This window comes from Hippocampus zosterae, chromosome 16 (assembly GCF_025434085.1).
Source record: "Hippocampus zosterae strain Florida chromosome 16, ASM2543408v3, whole genome shotgun sequence".
Taxonomy (NCBI): domain Eukaryota; kingdom Metazoa; phylum Chordata; class Actinopteri; order Syngnathiformes; family Syngnathidae; genus Hippocampus; species Hippocampus zosterae.
The window spans coordinates 15152766-15179958 of record NC_067466.1 but is presented as its reverse complement, the minus strand read 5'-3'; the positions used below and the strand labels follow the sequence as shown (position 1 = coordinate 15179958).

The 27193-nt window shown below is 44.8% G+C and overlaps 1 protein-coding gene and 1 long non-coding RNA gene across 14 annotated transcripts in view; one reads left to right on the top strand and one right to left on the bottom strand.

The window, feature by feature from the left end:
- The window catches only part of LOC127588542 (uncharacterized), a 240002-nt gene that overhangs the window by 41535 nt on the left and 171274 nt on the right, over window positions 1-27193 (bottom strand). The window contains exon 1 of one of the 5 annotated variants that reach the window (XR_007959108.1): window positions 20826-20870. The exons of the other annotated variants lie outside the window; for them this stretch is intronic. This is a non-coding gene — a long non-coding RNA (uncharacterized LOC127588542). Of the gene's footprint in view, window positions 1-20825; window positions 20871-27193 lie in introns of those variants that run through there. 5 annotated transcript variants of the gene reach the window in all.
- Window positions 1-27193, top strand: part of ncam1a (neural cell adhesion molecule 1a) — a 146869-nt gene that overhangs the window by 46060 nt on the left and 73616 nt on the right. The window lies entirely within an intron of this gene.

Genomic DNA, 27193 nt, shown 5'->3' with positions numbered 1-27193 from the left:
TCAGGAAGTGAAAAGGGGGGGTGCGTGTCTTTCAAAGTTTACATTGACGAGTTGCTAGCAAGGTTTCCAAAACCTATTATTTGTACGATTCGGTTTTAGTCAGGCTTTGTTGAACTTTTGTCCCTTTAAAAAGATGGAAACGGCTGATCTATAAGCATGGTTTGCCCACGTCTGCTGCAAATGCCTCTGGGAGGTGCGCAAACACCCTCCAGGATGTGTGTGGGTATAAAAGTATACAGCAGTTTAGTAGAATTAAGATTTAACCTTTTGTTTGTTAGACTGAACATGCTAGTTTTTTTTGTTTTGTTTTTTTTTTAGGGGGTGCGCCCACTCTGTTGTGATGTTGGAGGTGCGTGGTTAAGTGGCTCCATGGATTCCCAAACTGGGGGGTGGGGGGGTGTACAATTATGATTACGATTGTTATTATGTAAATTGTTGCCTGGTGAATCATGAAACATTACATTGTGTTTTCCAGATGAAAGATTTTTGGGGGGTTGGGGTGAAAGAGGGGTGCGCCAACTCTGTCATGTTAAATAAGAGGTTGGGCATCAAAGTGCTGAGAAATCTGCCGCTGGCTAAACTATTGTTGAGATTGCCCAATTCTGTTGATGCATCCTGGTTATGCACCAGTGCCATCCAGGGGGTGCGCCAAGATAACATGATACTGATAGTCTGGCAGAATAATGGTATCAGAGATTATTGGTTCAGGATACTGCTATTTTGCTGATCCTGCTATTTTGATGCATGCAAATAGTAGATCAGAACACGTTTATTTTATTTATTTTTTGGGGTGTGTGAAATTTCCAGATCCCTTGATGAGAGTTTCGTGACAGAAGCGCATCCGAAAGACCGCCGTCTGAAAAGCAATTGGTGCGCCTGCCCTCTTGATGCCACCAACTTGTGGCCTGGCATGCACATTATAGCAGTCGCTTTTATGTTTCCACTCTTTTTGGCTGTATGCTACCGTAGCTATGCTAACCAAAGCGGGACTGGGCCAGCAGTATATTCTGGGCTGTTTATTTTTTTAAAGTGACACAAATGGGATAAAAAAAAAACATGCAACTAAGAAATAAATGCATAATGTGCCCCTTTGAAAACTAACAAAAGACACGAGAGAAGGCCAGCTAAGCGAAGCCCGTTTAAACGCTTTTAAAAAATAATCTCACGGAGTTTTATCCGCAATGGATTCATTTGCCACAGCCAAAATATCCTCCACTTCCTTCTGCCCGGCCAGCGAAAAGAGCGCAACTCCCGAGGAAAAACACTTTTTCTTCAAAAAAGGGAAACACCCCCGAGGATAAGCGTGCCCGCTAGTGCTACAAATACACCATTTTAACTTTCATCCTCTGAGGCGCTTTCCTCTGGCGGGGTAATTTATCTCCCTTTCGCAGGAGGTGTGGGAGAATCGCCAACGTAACGTATATATCCGCGACGTCTGCGGCCGGCTTTCAAAAGACCGTTTGTGTCGTTTTGCTCCTGCTTTTGTTTTCCACTCGAGAGCTAATTTAGTGCTTCGGCGGCATTTGTGCCTGTTCCTGTTGTTCGTTCAAGAACAACAACCCGCATTAAAAGCCGCTCGACATTCGAACAATTTGGAATTCAAACCGTCATTGAGAGAAAGGATTAACTACACGAGTGTGTCAGCTTTTTTTTCCCCTCCCAAATAGAGGTTGACGGAAATTTGCAGCACGATGGATTCAATGTCGGGAAGAATAACGTCTAGTGGTGGAGTGTCTCATTCTGACTCGTCAGAAAATTTTGCTCGCAAGCCAAAGCAATGGGGGGGAAAAAAATCAAGCAAGCGATGGCTCGTAAATTCCAAAGCGCGTAAGTTGGGGCACGTGTAAGTTTTTGCGGAGGATAAAGAATATATGCCTAGATGTATTGTGATAGTGTGTGTGTCTACATGTGTTGCTCCACCGTTTTAATACGAGAACTTTTTTTCTTGTCAAATGTTTAGCCTCAAAACATCTTTACTCATCAAATGACTTTCTATACCCCACAAACATTTTCTTTTAAACGAACAAAAAAGCTATATATATATAGCTTTATATATATATATATATATATATATATATATATATATATATATATATATATATATATATATAATGTTTAACTTAAAAACAACCCTACAATTTCCTCATATAACTGATCATTTATTCTTGTTGTTGTCTTCCCCCCCCCCCCCATTGTAATTCTTTTGCTTCAATATGGCTCCGCATTCAGATAAGCACCGACACGCACAGTTTACCCAAAAATTAGCCAAGTGTGCACCCGTGTCGACGCTAATGTGTTTACAATGATTGTTCGGCAGCTGTTTTGTACGCAGGTACAAAAAAAGTGGCCAACGTGTCAATAGGATACACCGCTGGGGATGAGAAAAAGCCTGTGAAAGCACTTTTACTACTGAAAGTCCAAAAGCAAAAAGACCACACATCACCAGCGCTCCCATTTGTTTTGTCTTTGTAAGCAATTCTACTGGATGTGAGTCATTTCTCTCCCAAAATGGACTGTAACAAATTCCTCCAAAGTTCAGCCGTAAGCCGTCTAAAAAGAAAGACCAAAAAAAAAATGGATTTAATCAGAAACACATGGCGGCAGCCGGTGAGTCCAGAGCCTTATGTTGTGATATAATCTATTCTTATTTCTTTATTATTTATATTAATTTTATTGTTTAATATATCAATTTATTATATTTACTTTTATTATTATTATTATCTTATTCTGGGGCGGCCCGGTAGTCCAGTGGTTAGCACGTCGGCTTCACAGTGCAGAGGTACCGGGTTCGATTCCAGCTCCGGCCTCCCTGTGTGGAGTTTGCATGTTCTCCACGGGCCTGCGTGGGTTTTCTCCGGGTGCTCCGGTTTCCTCCCACATTCCAAAAAACATGCGTGGCAGGCTGATTGAACACTCTAAATTGTCCCTAGGTGTGAGTGTGAGTGCGAATGGTTGTTCGTTTCTGTGTGCCCTGCGATTGGCTGGCAACCGATTCAGGGTGTCCCCCGCCTACTACCCGAAGACAGCTGGGATAGGCTCCAGCACCCCCCGCGACCCTAGTGAGGATCAAGCGGCTCGGAAGATGAATGAATGAATGAATTATCTTATTCTTATTATGAGAGGAAAAAAAAATTACCTTTCAAGATTGAAGTCTCAAAATTCCCACATCAACCTGAACGTGGCATTATCACACCGCCTGACACATCGACCAATCCTGTCATATTAATGAAATTCAACATCGGGAGATAAAAGTGTTTTTAAATCGAAAATAACAGAACTGGATCAATTCCAGCCATCAATCAGTCCCCTCTCATATGTCATTTCATAACCCCGTTATTTTGAAGTCATCATTTTTCGCGCAAGCTCTGCGCACGACTCAACAACCGCATACTACTCGTCAAGTTGTACTCATCCATTTCTAGCGCACGAGTAGTATCGGAGAAGGCCAAAGTTTTCCATCAAACTTGAGCATCATTGACAGGCTCCCCTGTCCCTCGCTTTAACTGACGCTTAGCAAACGTGCACCGGAATAAGCCGCCGGGTCCCGGAGCGCCGCAGGCAACCCTCCGCCCGATAAATTAGGCCCAACGTACACAATGAGCAATGATGACCTGTCAACGCGTCAACCCGCGCCCGATCCATCTTTTCCCCGACTCGGCCGATTCGCGACGCTGCCGGTCGCGACGTCCGCTCTTTGGGATTGATGTTATTTGTACACAGTCGACTTCTCGCTTTTTAATGGCTGATTAAGTCGACGTGAGAAAGAGAGAGAACTCGTGACTGATGAGGCGGACTGCGCCAGCAACGGTGGGAAGCGATTCTTGTTCATGCGTAAGGCAAAAAAAAGAGAGAAAAAAAGTGAGCACTAACAAAATACCCCTGGGTGTAGAAAATCCAAACACCCCCAATGTGGTACAGTCCGAAGACTTGATCTCAGGTTGTTCCAATTTAACGATATGTTTTCACTCATTCTTCTATGAAATGTCTTCCATATCGGGCTTTTGCTAAGCTCATGTAAAATCCCCAACAACCGAGGATGACTTTGATGTTAAAAGGCTACATCTGAGCCGGTGAACTCTCGATACCTCGCCCCGCATTCCTCGTCTTATTCCAAAAAATCCGCGGGGGAGCAGTTTTTTTTTTCTCTCTCCCTCCGTTCGTCTGCCAAGTGCCACTGAACGCCAACCCCACCGCAAAAGAAATCTCCGGAGGCCGCTTCAAAGGTGCAGTCATGGGAGGGGGGGGTTTGGGGATATTAAAAGCGTTCGCTTGGCGCATTCCACCCCGCAGAAGCAACAGATGGGTGTGTGTGTGTGTGGGGGGGGGGGGGGGTGATAAGTTCAGGTCGGACGTGGATAAAGACAACTTTGCTTTATGTAAAGGGGGGAGGGGGGGTCCATTATTTTTGTTCTTTTGGCCTTCCACTCCAGATAGGTTTTGGTTTGTAGCTCATCAAGCGTGTGATTGCGCCTCGCTTTGCAAGCTTTTGTTCACACTCGTCTCACGCTAAGCTCTTAAACGTAAGCTGGCCCGTCCTGTCAAAACAGATTTGTTTTGGATAAATAGTGCGGTTAAAAGATAGCCAAGGCTTTGACCCCTTGTCCACGGAATAACGTTTCGTGGAATCTACTCCTATTTGGAAAATTGTGTTGATTTGGTTGATGGGGAATAACCTTCAGGGTGCTCCAGGAATTGTGTTTTGAGAGCTTTTAAATAATGGAAAAATACAGCAAATTCCGCTCCAAAGTGACCCGTGAGGACCTTGTAGAGCAGGGGTGAGCAATTCCAGTATAGTAAGTAAGCAAGTCTACCATGAGCCACCCCCCCACCCCAAAAAAAGGGTCTTATTTGTATTTGTTTGTTGGATGCGTGCCTTTAAGGGGTGTGGCCAAGTGGGTTGGCTCGGTTATAAACTGCGTGTTTGCTCCGATCGTGACGGTCGTGATTTGCACCGACTGATCTGGACAAAAGTTGAGGCGACCACAAGGGGGCGCTGCTCGGAAAATGTCATCATCGACCAACTAACTGGTCAATGACCGACGGCGTCTCCTTTGAGCGTTTTCATTTTTTAAAATTGATTTTGTGTCATTGTAACTGACATTGAATCGTGCAATAGCGTGTCAGATGTTGCCCACTCAACATCCATTGCAGCCTGGTCCTCTTGGAAAGGGGGATTGTCCCATTTGCGGCCCCTTCTCAAGGCTTCTCTCTTCCCGCCCCCGATTGGCTTTTGGGAGTTTTTCCCTGCCCTTTCCATTCCTTTTCCTTGTCAACTAACTGTGCGCATAGGACACCTTTTGAGACTCTTTGTGATGAAGGGCTATCTAAATAAATGTGACTTGCCTTAACCGGAATGCGGTCTCGCTGCAATGTTGAATGAACTCTGAACAAAAGAAACTCCTCAGAGAAACACAAAAGCGCAGAGAGCGGCAAAACGAATATACAGTGCGGACTTCGGGGGGGAAGGGGGGGGGACAAAACGGCAATATGCGTTGAGTTAGAAGAACTGACTTTGAATAAACGTGGGGCCCTCAATGAGTACGCGCCATTTCGCAGCGTGTATTGAAGTTGACTTTGAAGCGATGAGAAAAATGCTTCAAAAAGGCGTCAAGTGCGCCTTTGGAAAAAAACGCACAGTGGGAAGGGAAGTGGCCGTGATTTGATGCGAATCACTTGAGCAGCGGGAAATATTTGCTGATTTTCCAAAAGGGTTGGAAAGGCGTCATATGACTTTGATTGGAGTGAGTGTAACCTTGCATACGGCGCCCAAAAAAAATTATAAAAAAATGTCAAGTCGCCTCTGAGTCCCCGTCGTACTTAGCAACCGTAACTAAAGGAGAAGGTCGATTTCCACCCCCCCAACCACCTCATCCTGAGCTACAGCAGCTATGGGACATGCGAGGTGTTTCCCCCAAATGATCCGATGGCGGCGTTGTTGCTTCCTTAATCGTGATGAATTGACTCCACCTGGCGCCGCACCCAAAGGCAAAAGGAAATCAGTCGCCGCGGTTCATGAAAAACCGAGAAGCTCTTCATCAAGCGCCCGTCGTGGATCCGTTCCGTCGGTTTTTGGATCGGCTTTACGGATGTGCTCTGCAAAACTGTTGCCTTCTACCGTGTGAGATGACGGACGAAGTTTTCCGCCTCATCTCCCCGTTTGCCAGGAAGACGCTCCGACCGATACAAACCGCTTTGTTAGCTTGTTAGCATTTAGCCGCGTACTGCTTAGCTAGCGTCCGTTTTCGACAGCGTTTGTCCTCATTACGGTCACGAAGCAACAAATAACTATTCACGTTCATGCTATTTAGAGTCTTCAATTAACCCGAATCGCGAGGTTTTTAGTCAAGGTTTGAACCCCGAACCTCAAAGCTGTGAGACAGACATGCTAACGACAACCTATAGCGGGGAAATTGACTAGCCACGACTTGAAGAAGGTTCATACAAGCAAAATTTGAACGCAAACAAGAAGCTGTAGCGTCCATTGACGAAAAGAGATTGGCTGACATCTCCTCTCCCATCTCCCATACAGAAAGAAAAAAAAAGAAAGAAAAGATAAGCGCTATATCTTGTGTTTAAAACAGACTTTTATTCAAGGTTACAATGTGGCTGTGTTGGAACTCACCGGGAGTGATAAGTACATACGTTACATGCCCTGGCGCGGCCCACTTGTTTGTCCTCTTTTTTTTTTTTTTTCCTCCCGACTCTCAGAAGGTTAGATTGAAATTCAGGTTAGGTCCTTCAACTTCGGCAGCAGAGGATTCATTGTCTCCGGTCGAGCAGCTCCTCGGTCCGCGCCGGGCCAAGGCCACCATCGCCGGCGTAATAATCCGAGAGGCTTATTGCATTCTCCTCGTCCGTCCTCCGGCCCCGATACATAAATCATGCATGCAACTCTATTGTCCCGCGGTAGATTTTTTTTTTTTTCCACCCCGCCTTTTTACAAGCATGCCACCGCAGTAAATGAAGCGGAAGCGAAGTCCTCGCTTTGTGGCAGGACTAGAGGAAATTCAGATATCTCTCTTCCTATCTCCGGCTCCCTGGCAGGAACAATACGGCAGGTTGTGTTTGACATGGACACGTATGATCTCCCTCGTTCGCTCTTTCTCCTGCCTTCGTGCTGAGGAATTCGTTTCCCAGATGTCTGAGGTGGAAACGTGTGCGGCATTTCCAATCGGCAAATGCGCAGATAAATTCTCACAGGGAGATGCAGGATATCAGAAGGCACCGACTCGGTATCCGAAGTTAGCGCTTTCTCGACGGCTAGCCATGATTTGACTGTTAGCGTTTTCAAGGATGACAGCGTTAACTTTGCTAAAAGTAGTCGGTCACAGGTGCTAATAATTCAGTTGATTAATGATTTGCTTTTTTTTTTTTTTGCGTATTTATTTATTTGCACGCCTGAGCAAATTACATGTTTGCAGTTTACCGGTTTCTCGTTTGAACGTAACTTTAAAAGCGATGAATGCGCCAATCGAGATTATTCAAAAGACAGTTGGTGAGTAATGCTTCTTGTTTAAACTACATCGCCAGCTAGTGGCCTGGCATGCATATTTCAACTCGTTCATTGCCAAAGAAGGTTTTTCATATTTTATTTTATTTCTTTAAAAATTCAATCCCAACTATTAAAAAAAAAAATTCATGTGGTAACATTGCGTTTGAGTGTCAGCGTAATGTGACCAACTAGTGGCCAGGAATGTGTACTGCAGCAATTCCCTTCACTTTTTCCTGCTCCGTATGAAGTTACTGCGAAAAAAACTTTTTACGGATGTTGTTTTCGAAATGCCGGGTACACATGTGGCGACAATTGTGCCAAATTTGAACATTCACTGTTCCTTCTGACCAAGTGTCATCATGGTGTCGCAATGCCACAACCATGAACGTTTGTAGTCTTCTCTGTTCTTTGTTTTGAAGCGAAAATTATTACAATGCGAAGATATTTTTTGTGCCCTTGAAAAATTGATGACACAACTGCAAGAAGGCATCTATTCACAGTGCGAGTTTTTGCCCTCCTCGAGAATTATATTTTTTGGCCGGGAAGCAGAATAAATTAAGGTTTGTTGAGTGGGTGGTGGGGGGTATCTGTGGTGATTTACGCTGTAATGTAGCAGCAAAGGCAATGCTTTGTTTGTCATCGCTTCCCGCGTGAGGTAATGTAAGTAATCGGGGCGAGTTAATCTCCCCTCATAAATCTTCAATAAATCAAAATAGCCTTTGTTTATGCATACAACTCCCTTTTTTTTCCGAAGGGGTTTTGTATTGATGTAGCCTGCGGATAGCTGTCTTTGTTGCAAGGTTGAATTTGGCATGGAGATTTAAAAAAAAGAAAGAAAGAAAGAAAGAAAAATCCATCTTGAGCTCTCGAAAAGGTCAGCGGCTGTTTTGATGTTTGACGGCGATGTGTGTGAATAACCCCTACCTGTCCTCGGCGAGCTACTCTCTCACGCATTTCCATAGCAGCCGTGATGCAGTGGCCCCCTGTCATAAATATGCAGCGGAAGGCACTGTGGCAGATCACGCTGGAAGGTTGAATAGCAAACTTCATGTCACAAAACAATGGAAGAAAAAGTTACCAGACCGGTGCACCGCATTACCAGGCGGCTCGAATAGAAGCTACAGTGGTGGCTGCAGGTGCATAAGGCATCCACTAGATGGAGCTACACTAAAGGGAATACAATACAATACAGATTTATTTATATCGAGCGTTCACAGTACTACTGTGAGGCTAATGCTGTGTGCATCATAAAAGCCTCATCACGGGTAAATTTTTAAAAACATTCCCAGCCATTAATATTAAAACTGTTTTATTCTGTTCAACTATTAGAATTAGGCACCTAATCTTGACTCCAAATGACAAAAGCGTGATACGAAAGTGATTGGCGTGGAATCACTTGATTGTTGTATGCTTTGCTACATTAGCGACTCGCGCCAGCTGGTGATTGGCAAGCTGCCACATTCCTCGTCCGTTGTGTTTGCGAGTTGCGTTGTTATTAACGCTCACGGAACGCTTTTAATGAGCACTCCTTTTACCTCTGACTTTTTCTGTGTTCTTTCTCAGCACCCAACTTTACGCCTCTTCACTTCCATGTCCCCTCGCTTGCCTCTCCCCGGGCGAGTTTTGGATCAGACGCGCGTTTCGGTGCCAAGCTGCAACAATACTTTAATAAAAAGGACGGTTTGAGGCGCACAGGGAGAAGCGCATAAATGTTGTTTTTTTTTCCTCATTCTTCTCCCAGTTTGTTTGTTGCGCCTCGTTTGGTTTGTGGTGAGAGAGAGTTCACAGCTTTCACAGCTCGGATCTGAGGCGACAGTTTGCATCGCATTCTGGCTGCCGTTTGATATCCCTCGCGAGGTTTGACAAATGACCTTCGAGCTGGTGCGTAGCCTCAACGCGATTGATGGAGGATAAATGCGCTAAAATTGGCCTTCAACGTCAAGTGTGTTTTTGCTTGTTAAAACTTTTGCATTTATGTTTACGTCCCACGGGACTGTTTGGTATTTATTGTGCTCAAAACAAAGTTTGTCGTTTTATGTGTCTCTCATTCAAATTTTGCCTGTTTGTAAAAATGCTTGAGAACCCAACGTGGTCTAAAAACGGTTTCTCAGGCTTAACGTTGAATGACGTTTTTTTGAAATATATTTTTTTAAATACAATTTTTTAAAATATTTTTTTTAAATACAAAGAATGAGTGGTTCGACTTTTGAATGTTAATTTTTGTTCACTTCAATTATGTAGTTGAAGAATTGAGTGTTGGCTAATGACTGACGTTAGCTAGCAAACGTTTTGCTAGCTAACATCACCTTTTTCCTCGGAAACAAGCTCATCATAATTAAAAGAAGAGTCACATTTTGACTTCACCGGATTAGTACACGTAAATTTAGTGTACCAGATTGGACAGGGTGTGTCTGAATCTCAATATACGGGATCTGTCAATTTATGCGTAAGTGACGATAGCCACAAGTGACACTTCAACGCTATTTTACCTAAATTGCTACAAATCAACAAACTGGTGTGTAAATTTTCTAGGAATCTTCTTGCTACATGTTTGACATAGGGCATTAAGGCCTTTTAGCGACTCGAGTGCCTCGTGAGTGATGTCAGCAATCTTTCCGGAGCAAAGTGCCACTGCGCTCGGATATTCACAGCCATATTGTCATTCTCCACGTGAAGTCATTGCCTAGGAAACGGGCAGATCTGCGGTTCCCGACATTTACGGGGACATTTTGTCGTGTGTGTGTGCGTGTGTAAGATATGACGAACGGCGTCTAATTGTCGCAGCAGCTCACCTCACCTGGCGTGAGTTGCCATTTGATATCTAAGCTTTTGAAATTGTTCATGTGGTGGTAACCGTACAAAAAGTCACATATATAAATGCGCAATACCCGAGGTTGATGGAGAACGCTCTCTAGCTATTATTCGTCAATGTAAACGTGAGATAGTCGAGACGTTGATCCGGCAGCAAACAAATCAACCACGTCTGCTGAAAATCCAGATAAGGTTTTGCTTGCCAGACTGACATTCCCTCTCTTGCCCGTCATAATTCGGTCGCGACAACTGTGCTTTGAGTTTTCGTTCGTGAGAGGATTAAGTCATGTCGCTTGACGTTTCTAAAAAAAAATAATAATAAAAAAATAAACTGCGGGTCTCATATCTTGAAAGCAGAAGCAACATAAACAAACATATATAGTTAAAAAAAATGATATGACCAAGATTTTTGGGGCAAGTTAGTTAGCTTGTTTGTTCAGTGCCACAAGTTAGCAATGTTAGCTCATTGGATTTCAGAGTTTGTTTGCCCCTGTGTTATAGTTACTGTGCTTTTATATGAGCTGCACTTTCTTCAACACAAGAAAATATTGTGTAGTACACCAAAGATTTGTTTTTATTTAATTATTTTTAAAAATTTATTTGTGAAAGTCTTGTAAATGTAACACTAGCAACCCGGTTTGTTCCGCTAGCTGTTAAGCTATCGGTCTTCGATTCAATATGTTGTCGACAAACATGTTTTATTCTAGTTTCACATCAGCAATCGACTTAATTGTTGTGATTGGAGTTTAAATGTTGTCGAAACTGCCACCGTTTTAAAATGGGCACATTGTAGCCTCAACTATTGAGTTGGCGAGTGAGTTGTCCCTCTTTCGATTAAAACTTTACCGTGACGCCATAAAAGCAAGGGCAGACTTTTTAGGTGCCTCATTATCGAGGTTACACCACAATTACCAACTACATTGTAAATCTGAGGGCCTCTCCAGGTATGTGCTAATTGGGCGTTTCCTGTCACATTCTGTCCAATCAAATATGAAATATTTCTTTTGATATATGGCGGTTGAGTCGAAGACGCATCTGATTTAAACAAACGTAGCAGACCGCCTGTACTGTACATTTTTCACTGAGTACTGTGCTGCCGCTTCCAATTTCAGTGAGCTCACGTATAACGCTGGTCAAACATATCAGGCGGGTTTAAGCGCTTCTGCATACATATCGGTGTATTAACCATTCCGGAAACTGAAATTGGTTTTGGTGTTTACCAATGCTGTGGCATAAGCTTCAAGTAGATGAGGTGGCGGTCTGTGAACTGAACTTCCAGAGACGGCGAGCTTGGATTTGTAACATCATACTGTGCCGACGCGGAGGTATAAAAGCAATATTTGAACACACGGCGGCGGAAAGGTGTACGCCTGATGCACGGCCGGATGAACCGATTTGCCTTCCGCCTCCTGACCTTGGATCCATTCATTCCAAGGCACCATATGAGACCAATTTCATAAGCCGTTAGCGCCTGTTAAAAAAAAAAATGGACTGAAAGGCATTTAGCTGAGTCACTGAGCCGCCGGGGTGCTTCAGTGGTCTTTTTTACGGTCTTAGTCTGCCGCGGTGGTGTTTTGGGTTCCCGTCTTTAGAGAGAAACGGCTCAAAGTATGATGCTCCGCAGTCACTTCGAACGCAACGAGAAGTGTTTTTTGTTCAGTTGATAGCATATAACCTTGTAAAATAGAATCACAAAAAATGAGAAGCGTGTCGGTTTGTTAGCGGGAGTAAAAATGGAGGCTCACGGAGATGCGCTGCTTGAACCAAGGAGGAATTCATTCGGTTTTAAGTCGTGATTGGATCACGTCACAAAGTGCAAACAACAGGTTTGATATTTTATTTCGGTTTCATGACTGCTCCGTGTCAAGTTTGTCAAGGATTTGAATCAGTACGTCTGCTTTGACCAGAGTCTTTTGAACTGAAGTGTTTTTTGTTTCGTACCCCCCGTGAAGATCTTTGTGTTGAAGACTGAACTCCTCCAGGAGCACGGCTTAGGTTCTGATATGTACAAATTTGGCTTATCTTGCTGCCTAAGGAACTGAACGGAGCAACGCACCTTATTTGAAGAATGGAATTACTGTTTGACAACGCAGCCACTGCACCGCCGCACTCGGAAAGAAAGAAAAAAAAAAAGGAACGATACGGTCGTCTAACATCTGCGTTGCAAACGAGGCATTCTCGTCAACGGATGGTTCGGAATTCTGATTTGATTGTTGAGCAAGGGCACTTTGAAGGAACTGAGGCAAAATGGAGGCTGTGTTGATTGACTCTCAATTACTTGGCTTGTTGTTGTGGGAAAAAAGCTTTTTTTTTTTTTTTTTTAAATATATTGCTTGCAAACGGGGAACTCGATCATGGTGCATATCGATCTGCACCGACGTTTGCACTTTTTCCCCAAACTGAGCTGTGAAATTCTCCCTTCTCAGAATGCAATCCTGATGCATTGTGCCTTTATAACGCATGTTGAAAAAAAACAAAAAAACAAGAACAAAAACAAAAACAACAAAAACCTCTGCATCACCCGCCGACGTGACGCAATGTGTCGCTTTGTGAAGCGCTCGGACGCGAGCTCTGCTCCGATGTCGTTTTGTAGCCCAGGCAGAAAATTGAATCCTACGCTCTGTTAGTGGACTAACTCGAGTCATGCTGTCATAACTTAAGTTCTGTTTTTTTTTTTACTTTTTGCTCCTTATAGTCTATCGTCCATTTCCTCCCTTTATGGCAGTCAGCTTCTACTTTGACAATCGCCACATGTTTTGTTTTTTTTTTCCCGCCTGCATGTGGAGCCTGAAAAGGCGATACCAGGTTACCGTTAAAAAAAAAAAAAATTTTCATTTTATTTTTAGTTTTTTTTTTTTTTTTTTTGCGATGTTCCGGTGCCATTTGTCCACATCGCTCCTCGTGCAGCCGACTTAAGTGTGCCTGGTTGTGCAGTCAGCCGAGGTAGGCTCCAAAAGACCAGCAAGCCTAATGAGGACAAATTTAAAGGATGAGTGTCTTTTCAGGCCCATAAAAAAAAAAAAAAAAAAAAAAAAAGCCTGACCTGAAGCGGCCGTCTGCTTCATTTGAATTGAGGACACATAGTGATTTTTTTTTTTTTGTCGTTGTTGTTTTGTTCAGAGGCAGGGGGACAAAGCAACCTTATTAAAGCTTCCGAAGCAATGCACATGGTATCCGTCGTTATGACTGCTGCTCTTTTAATTGCGCGCACGGGGAAAACACACTGGAGGTGATTATATTTGGAGTCCGGTGTTAACATGAGTCGTCATCGAGAAACGCACCATGAAAAAGCTCACGACTAATTATTATGATTGGAGGCTTGATTGGATTTGATGTTCTTGCGAGTGGAGCGTTTATGAAGATCTTTGCCGATTATCATCTCACGTCGTTTTTTTTTTTTTGTGTGGCGAAACGAGGAATCTGATGTCGTCGCAACATATGTGCATCTTCGACGCTTGGCCACACGTTAGGGCTCAGGTTGTCATGGTAACGTGCCGCTACCAACACCTACATACCCCATCCCTAAAGAAAAAAAAAATAAGCGATGCTGTCCATTCACCGGAGCAACATTATTCATTGGTTAATGTGTCTGAGGGATATCAGTCATCTTGGTTGTGCTGGGAAGAGGGAGGGGGTTGGGGGGGGGGGAGTTGGATGAAGGTCAGCTGGACTTGGTATAAAAGACGGCATGCAACAGATGTGACTCATAAACTGTCTGCGGCTCCTCACCGAGTCGGACTGGACACTTGCCAAGGCGCGCTCAGAGACCGACTTCTGTTTTTTACAAGGGGATGATGACTAAGTGATGTCCAGTCCGGTGTCCATGAAGACCTTTCCGCTTGCTTTTAGAGTTTCAATTTCGCCCCCCCCCCCCCCAAGCCCCTTTCTCGGCGGTTATTCGTGGCTGAACTGGTCCAACCTACAGTCTCAAACTATTCTTGCCACGCGTGCACATAACGATAATCCGCCTGGTCAAAATTTAACCCCCCCCCCCAAAAAAAATCATGACACCACTCACACTTTCCTAACCTTTAACGACTTTGACAGAGAACACTTCCCAGCGCCGTGCGCAATCGCACCGCGTCAATGCCTCCCTCCTGCGGTTTCACGCGTATCCTCGCTGATCGAAATATGGGCAACATTAAAAGCCCCCCCACCCCACCCCACCCCCTCCCCCGCCCCCGCCACCCTCCGAGCTGCCCGTTGGTTGGCAAAAGAGCCCTTAAGTGGGTCACTATCAGCCATTAGTTCCAGACAGGGGCGCTTCAGCCGGACACAGTCCATTTGGCAAATGAAATTGCGTCCGGGCGCAAGTGTACATCTCGCCTGTCGGAGCTCGTCCAACGCTAATTGCGTCGCTTTACTTAAGAGGAAGTCATCAGCGTCCGGTGTGTGTGTGTGTGTGTGTGTGTGTGTTGGGACTCTTATCTGAGTGGAATATTCACACCCATTTCCAAATAATAATAGGACACGAAAATAACATATATGGTGTGATTGCCAAAAGCTCGATGCGTTTGAATGACGCTTGTATCTGCTTGTCATGTTCGCCATTGACGTGGAGAAAATTGATAATAGCTCCACAAAAACTCCAACGTGGAAAAACTGTAAATTGATTTCAACGTCAAAGTCCATTCATTTATCCATTCATCCATTTCCTCATGCGCTTTTCCTCACGAGTGAGGTCCTCGGCCAGTCGGCGGAGGAACACCCTGAAGTGGTTGCCAGCCAATCGCAGATGGCAAAGACCATTAGGGGGAAAAAAATACCAAAAATATTTCGGGCTTACGTGATTTAAGAAATAGTAACATTGTGGAAATCCGTTCGTTTAGCTAGCGTTCAAAGTGGCTAACACTCATGCGAAACCACAAATGAGCCGCCTCTCGGTTAACAAGCCTACGATTGTTTACAATTCCGGAACCCAATGCTTAAAAAGCACCCCGGGCATTGAGCCGCGTGCTGCTTCACCAAGACGTTACCCAATCGTTGACTGTTCCCGGGAAATTTCCATTCCACCGATGTCGTTGTTTATTCAAGTCATTTTGTTGACGTGATTCGCACGTTAAGAAGTCACTTAAGCGTAAATATCGACGCCGCACACCCGCCTACTCTGAATTAGCAGTAATTGCTACACCTCGTCAATACCCGAGGCCGTCAAAGCAAAGAAATGTGCGCCGTATCGACCGGGGCTCCACCTCTTATGCAATTTTATTGTTTTCTTCGGGAAGACGGAGCAAACAATCAATCTTCCTCCATTAGTGATAGCCCGGAGACTGTACCGCTACACCGGTAAGCAGTCATCGCCACTTGGGTAATTAGTGCAACTGGCATTTTCAGTTTCCGATGCGAAAAAAGAAAAAAAAAAACGTAAAAACTTGGAACTGTTTAACGAGGAGGTAATTAACGTTGAATTGTCGACTCGGAGCGAACCCGGGAAGTGAAATGCTACCGCAGCTTTGGTCATTTTGTTGATCGGCCACTGAGCTAGGCCCAAAATGGCCGCCTCAAACCAAAATGGCCACTCTCCTGTTCTTTTCCATGCGCCGTGTTGTCGACCAAAGTTTTTGTTGATCACATAAGCCGCCCGATACACCGAGCGAATTTTAATAAGACGTTCCAGTCATTGGAAGCAAAATAATCAACGGCGCTTCTGAGAGAGTCATCTGGCCGCCCTAATAACTTTTTTTCATTTTTTTTTTAATCGCGCCTTTCAAAGGGAGTCAAGGACCCCCCCCCCCCCCCACCCCCCCCCACCCCATGGATTAGCGAAGCACATGCATGAATTCAATACCAAGCGCCGTCGAAGCAGTAAATCTTACAACCACCTGAAGTCGACTTCACATTCACGCATCCCTTCCTCGGAACGCCAAAATAATACCGTTTGCTGACTCTAATAAGCGCTTGCAGGTATGCTATTTGTTTTTTTTTTTTTTTTTTTTGGAGAGGGAGCTCGGCTGCGCCGCGGAGTAAAGCGGGACGGCGGCGCATTCGTCTTTCTCAGCGGCGGCTAATAAGATGTAGTGAAACCTCCCGCGCGGAAACGACAGCGGATGTTATCAGCTCGGCACACAAGACCTCTGCTGGTCCTCTGTGGGCCTTGAATTAAATTGTCGATACGAGACGCAAAAATGGGGTTTCGTCCGTAGGGGAGGACCCTTTCCTCTCTCGGAATGTCGACCCTCGCGGCTGCCGCGGGTCACCGAGGTTGAAGCTAGCATGCGCCGAAAGATGCTGCTAACGGCGCAAGAGCGGGTCAAACCGATGCTAGCGCGGAACTTACTCATCATCGTAAAGTTTGACGCCGTCGACAAAAATGTCAAATAGAATTTTTAGTTCAAGTCGCTGAAGTTTTGGTCCAGAAAAAATATTCAGAGTTCTCCAAATTGTATTTGAGTTCTCAGTGGATCATGTCGCGTTCCATCTCGCCGAGTGCGTGCGCAAACCGGTGACCCCATTCACCGCAAAGTGCCAAAGTGAGCAGCGAGCGCGTGTTCCGCACTGTACGTCACCTTGATGGGAGTTTGCAAAGGGTGCTTTACTTAGCACTTTGGGTGCATGAGGTTGAGGAGCCATTTTTAGTAGTGCCAGTTAACCCCCCCCCCCCCCCCCAACCACCTCCGATATGCCGCCCCGGCGGAACTGAAGAAGCAGCCTCGTTGTCTTTTCAGAGGCAGCGCGCTGATGTAAATCCATGCTGGCATTTGCTGACGACGGAGGGGGGGGGGTGGGGGGGGGGGGAATAATCAATGAGCGCCTCTCATGTTGGCTTGATGAGTTTGTCGTGGGAAAAAAATAAATACAAATTGCCGGACGCTGGCTGCTACAGCGCATGCATTGTGTTCATCGGCCGACAGAAAGCGACATTGTCTTGCTTTTTTTTCTTGCCTACTGCTCCCATCCATTCAAGGTCTCACTTAATCCTTGGTCCTAAAATAAAAGCTGATAAGATGCCATTTTTTTTTACGATAGAGGCAATGATTTAAGTGAAAAAAATATATATTTTGTCATGATTGTAAAAAGTTGGCACAATGCTGCTTAGATTGGAAAGACTTCAGAATAGAGGTGCAGCAATGAATCGATTCGTGGACGACAAATTGATGATCAAATTCATTTATGATGAATCAAAATGAAAGATGAAAGATCCAGAAGGTCAATTTCCAAATGTCAAAGTCTTGGTCAAAAGGTCAAGCTACTAAAATATGCGCCAATCTTCGATTCCTTGTTGAAATCCCTATGCAACGATACTTTGTGAAAATTTACTCCGTAGTTGCTGAGATGGAAGGTTTCGAGGCAAGGTGGCCACGCCCCTTTTTGCCCAACTCATTAGCGTTTGTCCAGCCGTGGCTTCAGCTAAAATTAAAAAAAAAAAAATCTTGTTCTTTGGAGAGTGACAATCAACATTTCTGTCATTTTCCGGACATTTTCCGCTCCCAACAGAGTGACGGAATCTTAATTTGTTGATTCATTTAAAGTGGCTCAATCTCGTGAACGGCTTGCATCAAGAAATGGTCGCCATTGCCTCACTGTCGGCCGCACACTTCAGACAAACCGTTAAAAGCCTTCGCCGTGAGAGCAAACGGCGACGTTATCCACATGCGTCAAGTCATGAAATGAATGAGCAAATCTCCACATATTTCACACTTTTTTTTTTTGGGTGCTCTTGGATGGAACCAATTTCCCCAGGCTCCACTTCTATATTTCCCAAATCCGACGAAAGGCAATCCAGGAATCCATACAAGCATCTGTTAAAATAGACTCCTGGCAGATCTCGCTCTCCATCTGAAGCCTTTACGCTCGCATATTACAATAACAGATCGCTTTAATTCGAAACATGAAGTTGGCCAAATTTGGCTCCCAAAAATTTTTTTTTAAAAGAAAAAGCTGCTGTGAAAGGGGGCTGGCCCTCTTTTTCCCCCCAAGCACATCAGGTTTTCACAATAACAATATTCGGGTGATATATTTAATAATATTTATGAATAAAGGGTTAATTTCAGCAACGGGCGGAATTTTTTTTCCGGCAACATCAGAGCTATGAATTATAACGCATGGTAAAAAAAAAAATGTATTGCACAAGCGTTTCTAGATCAAACAAAAAAATTAAAAAAATTCTCAAAAACTTGATGTGCTAGAAAAAAAAGGTAAAGTCATTTGTGAAATCCACGTCAAAATAGATTCACTGGAAAAATGTATTCAAATTTGCTGTTACGACATCGGCCGGACAATTTGAGCTATTTTCAAAAAAAAAATTGGGGGGGTCAATTTTGTAAAAACAACTTTTGATCAGATAGAAAGTAAAAAGAGGCGGCCCGGTAGTCCAGTGGTTAGCACATCGGCTTCACAGTGCAGAGGGTTCGATTCCAGCTCCGGCCTCCCTGTGTGGAGTTTGCATGTTCTCCCCGGGCCTGCGTGGGTTTTCTCCGGGTGCTCCGGTTTCCTCCCACATTCCAAAAACATGCGTGGCAGGCTGATTGAACACTCTACATTGTCCCTAAGTGTGAGTGTGAGTGCGTATGGTTGTTCGTTTCTGTGTGCTCTGTGATTGGCTGGCAACCGATTCAGGGTGTCCCCCGCCTACTGCCCGAAGACGGCTGGGATAGGCTCCAGCACCCCCCGCGACCCTAGTGAGGATCAAGCGGTTCGGAAGATGGAAGAAAGTAAAAAGGCAAAATTTGTTGTGAGAAATTTGATTCTTATTCCGGACAAGCAAAGTTTGTTGTTATCTTTTAGAACCCAAAATAAATGTTTCAATATTCCAGGAAAGCTGGATCTCGAACAATAAAGGCCACTAAAATCTGATTTGACTGTCAGTCCTGTCAGCTTGAGTACGTTTCATGCCTCCCCTCCCGGCTGATTATTTGTTTTGATAGCCTCTCGTCCCCCCCCCCCCCCCTTCCCCACTTATGGTTTCAACATTTTTTTCTACCTTTGATGTTTGGATCCGCCAACCAGAGAAAGGCTGCGATAGGAATGCTGACTCAGCAGGCCCCCCCCACACACACACCTCCCCCACAACCAAACCGACTCTGGGTCGTCGTGACATCCATCCTGCCAACTCAAGTTGTCACGGGTAACTAAAAAAACTACTTTTGACTTTTTATTTTTTATTTTTTCAATCCCAGAGGACAAAACCTCACATGCTCTCCCACAGTGATTATCCAAGGCTCCCATCTCAATATTTTCTGAATGAGCTCTCAGGAAATGACTGGCAACAGCGCTGTTGTCCTTGCTAAACCGAAGCACTCCGAGGGCAATCGTGACATGAACAATGAGGAGCTCTTTAGCCCGCAAACGTCATTTCGACGCGTTTTCCCGAAGTTATTTGCTTTCGTGACAAGCAGGGAAAGACTTGAACGTCTCCTGCCGAGCAGTCGATATCTGCAAATTCCTTATCTTCCCTTTTCCTTTTGTCCACTGTTGACATTTCCAGCCGTGGAGGGAGCGGGGAGCAAGGCGGGGGGCGGGGGGGTCAGCGCGGGTTACGGTCAAAACCCTTCAGCCCGAGCCGCGGCTCTCACCATTCAGCTGAGCTCCATTTGCGAACTGCAAAATGTGCTGGAAAAAGCCCAATCTGCATTAGCAGTCTGGAGATGGAACGTGGCAGTCCCTGGCAGGAGCTGGCGTCGGCCCCCCCGCCCCAAAAAAAGGAAAACAATCCAATTCATCAGTCTTCGGGCTCGTTTTGATTTGAATTTTGTCAAGCGTAAAACATTAATGTTGTTCTAAGAAGCCGAGCGCTGCTAAGAAGCCATCGTTTCGTGTTACAAGGAAACATTACGCAACGCAGTTTCCTTCCACATTTATTCAATACTGTTCTCTGTTCAATGGCAATTTGACTGAGTCCCCATATACCAAATAGAGTAAAAGACACAAAAAACCTTTTTTTTTACCTCCCCTCCACAATTTCAAAATGGGCCTGTTTTGAGGGGCAGTTTTGTCCACAACAGTGCAGCTGATATCTGCATATGGCGCATGCAGCGGATACATAGCCAAACACGAATACAGTGGCTCCTCAAGATAGAAGTGACCCGACTTTTGAGCTCTGACTCAAAAGCAGCAATTTGGCAAAAGCAACTTCAATCTGTCGACTGTCAAACCAAACATAAAACAAATGAATGTCTTCAGCTGATAAAAAATCTGCCTTTGTTTTCAGGTTTTCATAATAATAAATATATTAACAATAATACGAACTATCATAATTTCATTCATTCATTCATTCATTCATCTTCCGAGCCGCTTGATCCTCACTAGGGTCGCGGGGGGGTGCTGGAGCCTATCCCAGCTGTCTCCGGGCAGTAGGCGGGGCACACCCTGAATCGGTTGCCAGCCAATCGCAGGGCACACAGAGACGAACAACCATTCGCACTCACACTCACAGCTAGGGACAATTTAGAGTGTCCAATCAGGCTGCCACGCATGTTTTTGGAATGTGGGAGGAAACCGGAGCACCCGGAGAAAACCCACGCAGGCCCGGGGAGAACATGCAAACTCCACACAGGGAGGCCATAGCTGGAATCGAACCCGGTACCTCTGCACTGTGAAGCCGACGTGCTAACCACTGGACTACCGGGCCCGCACTATCATAATTTATTTAGTAATATTTATAAGCAACAGGTGGATTTTTTTTTTCCTGAAACATGATCGCTATAAAATACAACACAAGGTCAAATCTTTTAAAGGTGAAACTTAAAAAAAAAAATCCCCAAAACATGATGTGCTCGGGAAAAAAATGTTTGGGGACACAAGTTGATCAATGCAATATAACAATAATCATGCATATATTCTTTATCCTCTGAAAAAAAAAGTCCTCGTAGTCCACCGAGTAGTTGTCACTGTCTCTATGTATTCTCGTATGTAGTATGTATTATACTGCCCTCAAGTGGCCAATTCAGTTTTGAAAAAAAAATCAGGTTCAAGAAAAATAAAAAAGATGTACGTTTTTTAAGCGATGAAAAGATTGAACAAGAATGTAATCCTGAAAACACAATTTTCGATACATTTCCGTCACCAATCTGCTCTTCCATATGCTGAAGCGTTTTCAGATTTCTACATCCCGACGTGTTTGTGTAGGAAGATGAAGTGGAGAGGCCGGAATGTTCTTCGCTAAAACAAACACATTTTCGCATGCAAGAGGATGACAAACGATATGGTGCCGCTTTTTTTAATCACCATTTAAATCATCTGCGGCGTTTCCCGCGTTGCGCCGCCGCGGCCCCCGTCGCTTTCCTTTTGGGGAGCGGCGGCGTATCCGTTTGGCAATCTGCGCCCTCGCGGTTGTACATCACTTTAACGACGCGCTCGTCGGGTGCGCTACCCGGCACGTTGCCGTGACAACGTCACATTGAAGGGGGGGGGGTGCATTTGAGCCGCCACGACCAGAATCTTACACCTGCAGCCTCGCTGGAAACCGACGGGTATGAAGCTCGTGTTCCAGTTGGCCCAAACGGGGGGGGGTGCGGTCGCTGAAAGACATGAAACTAATCACACTTTCAACGACTTTGAATGTCGAAGGTCAACACCCCGCGCCCCCCTCCCAAGTTGGATTATTTTTTCCGATGAGCGCTAATCACTTCAGATGCACACGTTGGGCCAAGCTAATGGCCCTCTGCTAGCGCACGATTATTTTCGTCTGCTAATCAGTTTGTTTTCTCCTCCTTCCGCCTCGCTCGTGTGTCCTTGGCCCCGTAATTGAATGTAATCTTATTGTGACAAACAAAAGCAGATAATACGCGCGATTGTTTGATTAGCACTTCAGTTGGCGGAAAGCGGGGATTGCAGCGGCGGCATGTCGCCTGGATTGGAGCTAGTTCAATGTATGTCGTAATAAAGATGCTTTATGACTTATTCCCTCCACGTCTGTATTGAGCAATATTTTATCTCAGCGGGTGAGGTCATCATCATTATTATGATTATGATTCTTATTATATTATATCGTCATTAACTATGGCAAGGTGGTAAAATCACTTCTTTGAATAATTTGCTTAAATGTGACTTCCTGGCTGTTGCTTTGTCATAATGTTCTGTTGTTAGCTTAGCCTCATTCCATGATCTTCGTAAGATATGCTAATTACGATAACCTGCGCTTGAATTAGAAATGTCATTAGGTTAGGCGGTGGTTTTGTAGTGAAAATTTACAGCACCACGTTAGCTAAAGCTAAGTGTTAGCGTAAGATAATGAAAGCTTAAAAACAGGTTTCGTTTCAAACGTCAAACTAAACAGAATGCTGGGCACTTCGAAACCGATGACATATCATTGACATTTCTTTTTTTCAATCGGTGATAGGTGACAAATGATAAACATTTGCGAGGGACTGAACTCATGGCTTGAGAAACAAAGTGTGTGAGACTCTTGGAATCACTGCGTCATTATCCTTTCAACAAATTAAGTGCATTTTGGGGAGCCTCAGAATCCCCCAAAATGCAACCATTGTGGCAAAAGTGTCAATATTTTGCTGTCTACACGCCCCTGTTCAAATACCACATTTCTGTGGTATGTCTTTATGAAAAAAAAAAGACTAAAATTATCAACCTAATATAACCTTGGCACCCCCGTCCTTTTTTCCGTGCCAGTACCTTTTGAACGCATTTTTCTGACACGAGAAAAAGCAGGGGAATATCCAGCCTTGACAGCCTGCGTGAGACCAATAAGACATCAGGGACCGATTTGAACTCATATTACCAAATATGGCTCAGTTCCTTTAAAGTTGACTCTCCAACTTCTAGACTCTTGTCAGACATCTTGAAAGATTTCCACGTTAGCGCTCTGAGTTCACCGTTCAGCCGGACGTTCCAAAATTGACTGCAAACGTCTTTCCCCCACCCCCTCCCATAAAGCGTGGCTACTCGCATACCTCACCCTCCCACGCCGTCAAGCTGCTCCTCAAATGTGTGTAAGCACTGCGCGGCGACAACACACGCCCATGTCGTCAGCTCCTTTGCGAAGCAGCTGCTTTGTTACACCTCGTAAATACACTGTGAGCCCGAGGTTGCGGTTCACGGCGGAAAAAAACGTACCCGCGACACCTTCGGCAGCCCCGTAAATGCCCCGCTAATAATCACACCACGTTTATTTTGAGACGCTCCGTTTCCTCTTCCGCTTCTTTCTTACAAAACCTGTGCTGATTGAATTTAGCCCGTATAGCCGCTTCCGTTCGCTGAGTCACCGTTGGTCAGGGTAAATGTTATGAGCTATTATTATTATGTTATTAACCTTTTTACGTTGTGTTGATTGCAGTTCTTGACCTCTCCGTGTTAAATTAGGCCTCTTTGGCTATCGCGTTAATGAGATGGGTGACTTGAGCTTGGCTCGTATGTCGCTCTGACCGTTGTTCCTCTTGCACTGGCCTTCCCTATCTAAGACACACTTGCTAGTTGAATCCAGATAAGACCGTGGAGTCACATATTGGGACGCGGGCTCGGAGAAGCTACGCTAATTGCCAAGCTAACCCAAGACTGCCACGGCTAGCGTGTTTATTTGCTAATATTCCCATCGTGCTGGACATAAAATGGCTCCTCATTCGTTCTTTGGCCAGTTTGACATCATGTTCTTCATCACACCCAAGTGTAAAAAAGACTCAATCGATAAGTCATCATCGGAACGCGCTAGCTTCACTCCGCAAACACGAGTCCATTATTTTTCATGCCTCCAATTAGTGCGTGTCCAAACATTCATCCACTAGTTGAATCAGACTGACGTGGCGGCGACACAGCGCGAGAATCACATTAGCGGGACGCTTTGCTCTCGAGTGGAGACCGCTCTAATTTGTAAATACAAAGCGAAAATCGGCCAGCAGCGGCACACCGCAGAGTAGCACAAATTGGATTTCAATCAGATAGATGAGATTGCATCGCTTGCGGCCGTTTGTCCAAGAAGCGACCATTCTCCAAAGACAGATACTGTATTTCATTTGGTGTTCTGTTTTTTTATTCAGACAAAGTCAAAAGTGGCGACAATTCAGCTAGTTAATGCTTCGTGAATCCTTGTTACTAAATACGTCTTTTTTTCTTTGTCCAATTAGTGGACTTGCTAATGCTAAATTGGCAGAGTTGCTAATGCGAATGATTAAAGTAGTTGTGAAACGGGTAGTGTACCATTGTACCATAAGTGAGTGAGGAAAATAAAATTGATGTCCGGGCAGAAGCATTTCTTAATTAATTAATGTAGACTGGGTGGGATTGATTTTCGATTAATCGGAACTAGAAGGCAATGAAAACAAGAGATGAAGCTACGTCCACGCTAAATCGATATCCCGGCCGCCATTTGAAGAAAAATGCAATTTTCTCGTCCCAACTTATCAAAGCCGTCCCAAATTATCTTTCCCTGCTGTTTCAGTCATGTTGGGTGAGCGTCAGAATGGATTTTTTTTTTTTTTGCGCAAGCCTTTTCAATAATCTTTCACTGCACTTCCCTCCTCCTACTTATTTAAATTCGATCTTTTGAAAACTGGCGATATAGCCGAGATTGATTGTCCTATTCAAGGACTTTTTATCCATGGCATGTCATAAAAGTCCAACGTGTAATTTAACACTTTCTCATACTCATTTTTTTTTTTTTGCAATTATGCGGACTCAAATACTACTTATGGCTTATGACTAACAAAGCCATTGAATGGACTCGAAAATGTTTCGGGCGGGAGGCTGGAGTTTGATGCGGTTCATCCAAAACGTTCCGGAGAAAAGCGAGATTGGGTTGGGTTGGGTCTGATTCAAGTACTCATCAGGCCCGACCCTGCTAAGCGTCCAGGATCTGATGAGAACGGCCGTTCTCAGAGTAGTTTGGCCGCATGTAAGACAAAAAATACCACCTGACGAAAGAAATATTGCGGCTTGAAGCACCCTATCAGGATGATTCATATTTCCTAGCCAAATTTCTATGGAGCATAAAACAGATAAGCCAAGCCACCGTTGTGTTTTTCTCCCCACTTTCAAAGGAGGAGCCCCACATCCAAATGCCGACCGCTTTCATATTATTTTCAAAGGTGGATGAAGAGACGGGGAGGATATGAGCGGACGAGAGAACAATGCCACCCACAGACAAATGTCATCATGACAGCGCGGTGGCGGAGAAATTAATCTTTTGGTTTCAACCGGGAGACGACTGGACACCGAGCCGATAACGAGAAAGGAGTCCCAACGCCATTGTTTCCTGTGTCTGATTTCGACTATGCAGCCGTGGTTGCTGTTAATCCGCTCGATGAATATTATTGTTATTTTGGGGGTTTTTTTAGGACATACGGGCAGGTCAGGGTTGAAAATTTCTCATTGGGTGTAGTGCCACGTTGTGATTTAAAATGCTGCTTTACACTTATAACTCGCAATCAGGCCTATGCTAGGCAGCAGTACGAATCACTTTCTTTCAGTTTCGGTATAATTTGCGCGATGGCATCCCGGGGATTTTCTTATTTTATTCACTGGTAAGCGTACAATTTACGTACTTCTTCACGTTTGATTGCCAAACTGATTGGAATTGCACCCTTATTACTTGGCCACTTAGGCCGCATAGAAGTCGTCGTTCTGGGCTGCGACTGATGATGTTTTGCCAAGATCACAAGGACGTTAAGGACGGACAAAAGCAAAAAGGCTACCGTGTTATTTTGGTTACATTGGCATTTGCCATTGGCTTTTCGATGGCTTCCTCGTACATGCAAAAAATAATAATAATTGATCCTGCAGTAGCACTCGGGTGGCTTTGCAATGATTAAAATTTTCATTTGACATTGGTGTAATGTCCTGTAACAGCCAATTTAGAATGTTCATTGGTTTATGCGCGCACATACACGTTTCTCAATCGATTTTAAGCTAGCGCGCAAGCTAGCGCGCAAGCTAGCGCGCAAGCTAACACTACTCGCCCACTCCCTCTCATTGTGGCAGCCTGCTGCTTCTTTTATCCTCACGTGATAAGATAAGATAAGATAAGATATCTTTATTTGTCCCACACTGGGGAAATTTACAGCCTCCAGCAGCAAGAATGATGTTGATGATTTAATAAAGGCGACACCCTTAAATGTCCTGCCCAAAAACCCAATACAGAGTCACAATTTTCCCTTCCACCGCGCCCGCGCGTTCCACCTCTCGCAGTGTACCCGTGGCCTCACGTTCATTGACCATTCAAAAAATGGCCCCCCCAGGTGCGAACGCAAGTGTATTGTACTCTTATTAAGTCAGCTGGGATTGGCCCCCGCTTACGGCTAATAAAAACAAGCGTTCCAGAGAACGTACGCGGGGAAACTGATTACATGAACCCCCCCATCCCTGACACAAGGATATGAAAGCTCTGAGTAGAGCGGTTTGTGTCACAAGTCATTATCCCCTGAGCAGTATGGCTTAGTAATGATCCATCAACAGAAAGGGTCGAGCTTCTTCCATAATGGATCTGTGTATCTATTTCAGGCACCGTTGGCCACGTCCCCTCTGTTTATCATTGAAGCGGGCCGCGTTTGGGTGTGAAAACGCGGACTCAATCACCTGTGCCGGGGACTGCGGCGTCACGGTCGGTTGCCGATGCGTCTGCGGGATTGTGCCAACGCTGCATTCGCCGTTTGCGTGTCTGACACGGCGGCTCGATCCCGTGGGAGGCGGCGGCGTCATTCATATTCATGAGCCAAAACCTTCGAGCGCTCCGCAAAAAAAAGCGTCCGCGAGGCTTTGCCGACCCGGGCTCCCTTCGTGCACTTCAACTTGTGACAACGTGTCATTTCGCCCCCCCCCCCCCCCCCGCCCTCTCCCTCCCTTCCCCGGTGGTATCAACACCCACTCAGACAGACAGCGTTAAAAATTCATGAAATATAATGAACAGGTCAACAGGTGTATTTTAGGCCAAGGCCGTATCTCTACCGCAGGTTTTGCCGTGATGATTATTTTTATAGATTTTTTTTTTCTTCTTCTGCACAGAAGATC